The sequence below is a fragment of the Hippoglossus stenolepis genome, chromosome 14 (assembly GCF_022539355.2).
Source record: "Hippoglossus stenolepis isolate QCI-W04-F060 chromosome 14, HSTE1.2, whole genome shotgun sequence".
NCBI lineage: Eukaryota > Metazoa > Chordata > Actinopteri > Pleuronectiformes > Pleuronectidae > Hippoglossus > Hippoglossus stenolepis.
In genome coordinates this window covers 24410650-24420026 of record NC_061496.1, presented here as the reverse complement: position 1 = coordinate 24420026, position 9377 = coordinate 24410650, and positions in this window count along the sequence as shown.

The following is a 9377-nucleotide window of genomic DNA, read 5'->3' as shown; positions in this document are numbered from 1 at the left end:
ACAAATCTTAATGATTCTTTTATTATATTTAGTATTTGAACCTATTATTGCATCATGTTAAGTAAAGTGACTTTGTGTGAGTTTTGTGTGTAAAATCACATTCTGTAAAGTATCTCAGTAAGTAAATATGCCAGGTAGTGCCTGTTCAATATTTCCCCTTGAGAAAGAAAAGTACAAATGTAAATCAAGATAAAATGGAAATATTCAATCAAAGAACCTTAAAAGTTTACAGGCATACAAATGTACATACAGTAAATATTCACTTTTGGTTACTGCTTTGTTTAATGTCCAATTGAAAATGAAGATTTCCTTATAGCGGATTATATTTTAAATAAGAGAGAACTCCATAAATGATGTAAACATCATAAACATATATAAAATGAAACTGAAGAAGTGACATTTAACCGTGCAGTTATCCTTGAAGAAAGAAACCTCTCAGGTCATCAGCAGTGCAGCCTGCTCTTTTCCTCTCTCTGTCTGTCAGCGGGGCCTTTGTCATGGACACGAGCTATAGATAGAGTTGTCAAATCGGACCTGCGGGTCACGGGGTCGCGGAACCTCTTCACTTCTGTTGACCCTCAGACAGACAGATTTATACACTGTCAAGTCTGGGTGTGAGCCTGTGCGCTCCCACCACAGCCGTGCCTTCTGTGATCGGAGACAACCGTAATAAAGACAACAGGCTTTGACCCCTGTCACTCTTCATTTCACCGGTAATTGTCATGATCGGCGAATGAAACTCGGGTTTCAAACAAGTGCATTAGCCAAATGAGGTGAGGCGGAGACTTTGATGGGTAGCCTCTCTGTCCTCTTGTCAGAGATGGGCTGGTTGCAAAAAAGAAAAAGAAAAAAACTTGACTGATTTGCCAGTATGATCACAGTTAATTACTTGTAGCTCATTTGCAGATTGTTGTCAGCCCGATGGAGCGCAGTTTACCCATTTGACAGCTTAGTTAGCAGTCCAAGGACTTGTGAAATATCACACTTCACTATTTTTCCAATTTGAGAGCCATGTAGGGAACGTGTGACTGGAAATAGTGAGAATAACAGAGATTCACCTCCAGCTGCAGTACTCACTGGGTAAGTGTCATATTTCTCACAATAATAAAGAATTGTGACCTTGAATAAAAGTTTTTGTGTTTTGTTTCTATTTATTGTTTTGAGTCAAAAGACTTAAGTATTCCCTGTGTGCTCCGTAAATTAGACGTTTTGCTACTAAACTAGTAGCCAGAGTGCAGTAATTACAAAAACCAGAGGGACTTGGTGACCGAACGAAGAATAAATGTGAAATATTGTTGTCATGGCATCGCAGCATTTTCATCTCATTTCATGTTACCCCATGTGGGTAAACAAGCGGTTGACATGAGTTAATTATTAATTAAACATGAAGCAGAAGAGAGGGAAGCATGAAGCAGTCCCTAAAGAGACCTCTAAACAAACGGGGCGTGGAGCAGGTACCAGCGCGACCCCGCTCCCAGGAGTGCTGTCTGTGGTGAGCCTGCCGACTCACTAATGAGCTGTTTGCAGAACTGGATACACAGTGACAGTGACCCCTGACCTTCACCCACACCGTCTGGAGGAGAGCGGGGACGATGGGAGAAGGAAGACCTGCCCTATCTGTGCTGCCTCTTCACTCCCTGCTCCTGGTCAAACGAGTTTTTGTGACGCCGCCATCCTGCTGCGCCTCCTCCAGTCCTCACCGCTGCTGAGAGAGAGCAGCGTTTCTCTTCTGTCTCACTGTGTGAAGTTGACCCGCGGTGCTTGATAACACTGAGCAGAGCAGCACGCTCAGTTACATAATTACTTTTGTAAAAAGGCCATAATGAGCATATTGAAACACATGACCTTCAGGCTCTCTATCTCTGTCCTTTTTTTCTTTATTATCCTGATCATACTGATTATTTATTTTCTCTCTCATAAGTGTTTTTTACAGTGAAGGAGTACAAGAACGACTGGTGTGACAGTTTGACAGCGGGGGGAGCTGCTGTGTGGCATCTTCAAGATGCCAGCACATCGGCCGCCGAGCCCAGCGACAGTAAAAACCCATCTAATTAACCCTCCTGCTATGACATCATGTGATGAAATTAAAACACATCGTCTCCCTCTGGGTTTGCCTGGAAACAAATCCCAGACAATTCATTCGCTAAGCTTTAATTTTCAAACCTGTTTCAAAGGCCCGATGCAGAGATAATTACCAGCCTCATCTCGGGTGGGTTTTTGTGCCGTCCCCTCGTTCATTAATAACGATAAGAGGTTGGAGGTTAAAAACTCATTTAATTGCCTTTATATTAATGGCATTATGAATAGCGGGGAGTGTGGAGTCTAATTCTGTCCTGTAGTTAGTCTACACGCAGGGCCCCCTGGAGGGCCGCTCATTTTGCCAGAATTACACTACAGCAAACCTAGAATTAATGTGCACCGCACTTTAACAGCGATGACAAACATGCTCTCCAGCAAGGAATTATCTTGAGAAATGGCTGTGGAGACGCACCACTCTCCCTCTCTTTTCCCTCCAAACACACACACACACACACACACACACAGGAGCACAAGGGGCTGAAATTGCATCATGAATCCCCATTTTGTAAACAAGAGTCCAGTCCAACTCATGTTTAGATATTCTATTGCCTTTCAGGGCCCCAGTACTAATTAGAGCCTCTTTACCCTGATGTCCCGTAGAGGTGAATTCCTTCCCACCTCGGAAAAGAACTGAGTCGGGCACTGATGACTAAATTGTACTCTACTTAGGAATAATGATAATGAAAATGCCTTTCAGCCAAGTCATTTCACCCATGAATATTGCAAAGAGGTAATTTCAGCGAGGCGTTGGCATTTTAACTAATTTAAATTCCTGTTATCTCTCCAATTCTTTTTTCTTTTTTTTGGGGTGGGGGGGGCTGGTTTTATGGTTACTGGAGCAGATTTAGTTGTGTATGCATTATGGTCATGAGAGTCTAACCATATGTCTGAATGCTTATTAAACATTTGAATAATGCTGAAAGCTGAAATAGTGTCTCAACATGGGGAATGTTACTCACTGAGCATATAAACCCTGATTTCCAACACAAAGACAGTTTGTTCTGTGATATATAGTGAAAAGATAATTTCAATGACTCCTGTTTCCCTCCCCTCTCTCTGCACATCCTCACACTGAATGAATTTAAGGAAAAAGTTGGAGAATTTGTAGCGTAATGATCCTAACTAAATAGCACAAGGAATTTATTAGTTTACAAGTATCACCAGCCAGAAATGAGGCCAAGGGGGGGATGATGAATGAGTGCATTTCCCCAAGCAAAAGGCTGACCTGGATACTGCCTCCCTCCTCTGCTTCCCCGGTGCCAAGTGGGCCACCATTTTTCACTGGCCTCACACTTAGCCACGGACAGGCTTATTGGGGCCCGCGCTAACGGTAGCCCTGACCCGCGGTCCGCCTCCACCGCCAGCCTCGCTCTGCACTCATCCGAAAATTGTAATCCCTTCGCCGGGGCCCTGTAATTTGATCAAATAGCATGCACCCTTCCCCACCACTTATTGGCCAATTAAGTCAAGTTCTCACGCAGGGGGTCCAGCTGGCCCGGTGTTATCTGGGGATGAATTGATTGAAGCCATTCCACGTCTATGAACCCTACTTTAATGATGTAGGTGATAATACTTGTAATTCTTCTCAGTCAGGGGACTCATGGGCACAGCTGTTACCGCCGTAATCCTTGTCCTGATACACTGAAGTACCAGTGAGGCATTAATCTGTCTCTCAGATTCTCCTCCGCCAGGTTTTTCTCCACCTTCTCCTCCCTCGCTCATGCCTTCGCCTGCGTCTCGATGATAATACTACATCTGTGAAATGTGACACCGAAGAAGAGAAAGACGAGGCGTAACGCGCCGTTGTAGGGGATTCTGTGTTAACAATTATGCAGCGCTTGCATTCCCCAGTTCAGGCCCTGACCACTTTGTTAAAGAAGAAAAAAAAAAAAGAAGAAGAAGAAGACACCCCTTCCCTCTCCCCTCCCTGCCCCCTCCTCCAGCTAAACCATGACAACTTAAGGAGGATAGATTTAGGAGTGAAAAATCAATAAATACATGCATTAGTTTCAAAGGCGGACATTAACATTCTAAAACAGACTTCTCTTATAATCCTGCCTCTAGCCATTCAGTCAAAATATCAAATTATCATAATGAGGTCTAACTGCATATAAATGCTAAGAATTAAAAGCAGAGAGGGAGGTTACACATAATGTAAAACTAGCTTTACTGTACATCACACAATATCTCTATACAGTCACACATCTATATAGGTTCCTCGCTTTAAAATCACAGCATTAATTTGCATCGCAGCACATTTCATTGTTGCTAAATCACCTCTATGACAAAGTGGGAGCAGGTATGGGCGTGCGTGTGTGCCCCCGTGCCTTTGTTTTACATATTCCTTCATAAAGGTGGAGTACTCTGTCAAGAATTAAAAATACAACAGATGACCTGAATTTTAGGCATATTATGCACAAAGGAGTTGAGCGTTGCTCTTAAGAGTGTCGACGTTGTCTTTTAACTTGAGATCAGAGAGTGAGAATTGCATAGAAATGAGTCTGTAACTGGAGCCTCTATCCCTCCGAAGTTCCCTCGTTAGAGATGGGAGAGGAGAGGTTATCCTGCTTGGCCGCTGGAACCTGGAGCTGGTTCCCCTTATTTTCTTTTCTATCCAGTCAAATCGCTGCACTTTCTCCCCCAGCTCTGCAGAGCCAAACACACACACACACACACACACACACACACACACACACACACACACACACACACACACACACACACACACACACACACACACACACACACACACACACACACACACAAACAGCAGCTAATAACACGCTCTAAGTCACCATTAGGTCACGATTAGGGTCCTCAGGGGTTGTGCGGATCCACAAGGGGTCACGGGGTTACCAAAGCCAGGTGGAGTCTGGGACAAATTTATCAAGGGAATGAGATCATGTAGGCTACACTTTAAAAGTAGCGTCAACAAGGGCAAACACATGCAGGCCAGCTGGTGCTCGGTCGCACTGACAACACTCACCTGCCAATAAAGGATGAAGATATTTCCACTGCGGTTCATTGCAGGGCCTCGCTTTTGTCCTCCTCCCCTCACAGTCTTCGCTGGGCATCTACTGTCTGCACTTATTACAATAATTTCCACACATAAAATGTGCACAAGGCAGAATACCCATTTATCTGTGCCATTAAATTTACATTTCCAACTTCTGTAAAATGTATTCCCCTTAAAGCGATTGTGTCTTGTAGGGAAACATAAAATCTTACATTTTGTATTATGTGTGTAAACTTAAGTATACTGATAGAATTTGCAAATCACTCTGAAAATGCATTGAATAATAATGAATAATACATAACTGCTGAGCAAATGAGACGGGCCTGAGCTGCGGCGCGTTAGCGTTAGCTGAATGCCATTAAGGATCTCGATATTAGGGAGGAAAAATTGGGTGAGTAAGCAGCGCGAGCAAGCTGGATCAGTCTCATGGTAAACAATTTAGTGCGGGGGCGTAGAGTAATTACTGCTTTCAGTCTCATTTAGAAAGCTTGTTTGGCGCTCGGGAGCATGATGTCACTACAATGCTGGATGCGTTTCTGGATTCGTGATGTGCAGATATGAACAGTGATTTAAGTGACAGGACGTTTGAGCTGTCATGCCAGCTTTGAACACTTCCCACCCCCCCACCCTTTTTTTTTTTTGCTCCGCTTGTAGACAGTGTCACGCCTACTTTTGTCTGAACACATATTGCTCAGTTTAACTGCTACTTTTTTGTCTTACAAATGTGTGCGTGTGTGTGTGTGTGTGTGTGTGTGTGTGTGTGTGTGTGTGTGTGTGTGTGTGTATGGGGGTGAAGGAGCAGTAACTGATCAGCAACCTTGAAGTCTGTTGTATGTGGTAGACTGGATATGGGCTTCATTGAAAAAACAAATGAAGAGACACATTATGTACATTTATGTACATACATAGCAAATCAGCAAATCAGCACTGGTTTGCATATGTGCGTGTGTGTGTGTGTGTGTGTGTGTGTGTGTGTGTGTGTGTGTGTGTGTGGCTGCAGGATAAAATAAGCAACAAGCATTTTGAGCTTGTAAACACAACCAACGAGGAGCGTCTGTTGGTTTCTGTCCTTATTATTTTTGGCAGGGTTGCATATGTTCCCTGTGCAGAGCCGCACTTGATTATCATTCCAATCAGCGGAGGTGGAGAGAGTCACATTAATTTGTAGTAATTAATAGCACTGCTGCATCTGACAGCACATGCTAACGAGGCCCTTTGATTGTTTGGATCTCTAAGTGTGCCTCTCCTTGTTTGCATCACCTCGGAGGAATTCGTAATATCAAAGCTTAGCGCTATCTGATACTTGTCAAAATGCAATTTATAAAAGTTTAATTCTTTTATTGATTTAGTTTAGGTTTTGATGCCTGCAGTGTCAGCTCCCCTGGTAGAACTTAGTGGATTCAAATGCTTGTCACCAGCTCGGCCTCCTTTTTACTGAGAACAATTGCCATAGGCCAGCCCAACAGGCATGGTTTAATTGCCATTAATTAAAAGCATAAATCTTTTTCTTCAGTTGCTCTGCTCTTAAACAGGGCTTTGCGTTTCTGCTTTTTTTCCTGTGCTTGTCAGAATCCCTCCTGGCTAGTCAGGCCCCCAAACCCCCCCTCCGCCTCCTCTCTTCCCCTCATCCTCCCCCCTCCGCACTCCCTCTTCCTCCCTCCCCTTCCCTCTCGGCTCACCAGACGTTTCTGGAATCATCTTTTTAACACACTCCTGCGTGATCTGACATGAAGTGCGGGCAGCATGGTGATATTTAGTAAACCGGCTTCCTTCTTTATTGATGTATAATGAGGTCAAATGAATCCCCTCGTACGCATGCTTAGATGGCTCCTCGCCTCAAATCCTTTCTGACAGCGAGTAAAACAGCCGGCAAACACAACGCCGGCTCCCAGAGACATGGTTGTGAAAAAGCAGGAGAGAAGAAGAAAAAAAAAAACGCTCTCTTATACCTTGGCAATTTCCCTCCCGTCTAGTCCTTAATTAGACACTTATTACCCTCTGAACAGTATTGCTCTACTGCTCTAAGCCTCTAATACAGCAAATACTGGAAGGTAGAATTAACATTAATGCCTGGTTTATTATCAAATGACAGCTCTATTTACTCAAAAATAATATAAAAACACGCTTTGCTTTTTTGGGGGTTTGTCAAACATAACAACGTATCTTGTCCTACACCCTCTTTGTGTGTTGGGTCGATATTGGGCGTCACTCAGAGCAATGTGCCATGCTTCTAAACGGGATCGCTGGCTTCCTAAATTATCAGTGGTGTCAAAACAATTCAGTTCCCTTTCATTGCCAAGCCTTGTCCCCCTCGCCCGCAGCCCGGCGCCCACTGCTCCTGGGCGGCCACGTCACCGTCAGCGGCGCGTTGAGGCCCTGCGCCCCCCATTCACGCATGTTAGCTCCTTTGCCGCATCTGCCAGCGTTCGCAGCCGCTCCCCTGCGCAGCTGCATACATAGTCAGCGCTGAGGCTTCCCAGGCCTTATTAAAGCCAGGAGAGCGCTTCAGTTCAGGGTCATTGAGAGAGTGCAGCACATAAATATGTTCGGGTAGCACCATCAGCCGGTCAGTTTACTGGGGGTGATCGATGATGGTCCCAGTACACTCGTCCAACAAACATCTTAAGCGGATGCGGTTTTTGCTTAATTGGGAGCTTTGCAGCTCAGATTCCAACGTATTTGATGTTGATGATGAAGTCCCAGGAAAGCCGTGAGATTCTTGTAAACTAAATGTGTATGTGTGCTGTCTTCATTCATACGCTGGTCAGAACTGTTACCCGTCAATTTAACCTGCAGAGCGCCCCCCCTCGCTTCTTCTCAGGGAGTATGATCACACACACATATACACACACACACACACACACTCATGCATACACACATGCCCTGAGCTCATTTTTAATCCTCACAGCTCACTGTGAAGGCAGGAGGAAGTTCCAATTAAAATTAAAATAAGCTCTTTTAACGGTCTCTTAAATTGACAACTGAACAATGATTTTCGAATTGGTATCTGTCAAAGGTCTCGGAAAATCCTCAGCTGATAAGGCCCAACGCATCCAATTAGTAGCAGAGTAGGGCCTCAGCCAGTAATGATTTCCAGGTCCCTTAAGATGTGGCGCGGACACTTATTGCAAATTACTGACAAAGAGCCCTGCTGTATTGATGACGGGGAGAACAGCCGAGTCTCCATGTTCCCATCAGGTGGACGAGCACCTAGAGGGGCCTGAAGCGGAGCCCGGGTGTGTGTCTCTCTCTCTCCCTCTCTGCAGCCATAATGTGGCCTCGCTGTGCAGCTCATACACAGCCCCCCTGCTGACACGGACTCCGAGAGACCAGCCTCTCCTGACATGAGCCCCAGCTCAGGGAAAATGCTAATGCTACCGTGAGGGAGGTGTCAGCAGCGGATCATCAATAATGTCTGCAAGTTTACTGCCCTCTTCTAATTATAGCTCCTATCTCTCAGGGCCGCAGGAGGCTGCAGGGCAGCTCCTTAATTGAGCTGAGGTAGATCTCCTTCCCTATCATATGCATGGCCCCATTGTTTACAGTCCTTGAAACTGATTGAAAGGAATCAAAAGATTCACGGAGATGTGATCCGGGGCAGAATATATTTTGTATGCGGGAAGAATGAATAAAGGAGGATGATTCTTGCTGGTCAGGTAGGGATTTAGATTTGAAGGCCATGCTATAGCCAGAGGTCATATCATTTATTCTAAGCATTGACGCCGCTGGAATAGTGTATGTGCTCTGTTTTGCTCTCTGTGTTGTATAGCAGACTGGTACCAGAGGGGCAAACAAGAGCAGCCTCTATGGCAGTCGAGTAACTACTGCTCTTCACCTCAATTATGGGAGTTAATGAATAGATAATCACATTTTGCATTTAGATTTGCTGCTTGTGTGGTGTTATTGTAATGCACATTTCCCCCACGCACGGCCTCCGGGGAGCATCATTGCGGGTCCGCATAGCTCTCAGGCCATGTTGAGCCCCCCAGATGTTTCCACGAGTCCGAGGCTTCCATCCTGCTGTAGGCTCAGCGAGGAAGGTGCTGACCCTGGTGACCTGAGCCTGCTTCCAGTGGGTGAGAAATGGCTGCTCCATACTCTGTGCTTCAGGGTCAAATGGTTTGTAGTTTGTAGTTTCCTCTAGTTAGACAGTTGTTGCAAATGGCTGCTGAGAACTGGGAGGGTTTGGTGGGGTGCCTCAGGCAGGGAGGGGTCTGGGAGGGTTTTGACATTTTGCTCAGGGAGATGATTGCGCCTCCATCTTCAGGAGTGCCTCTTTTCA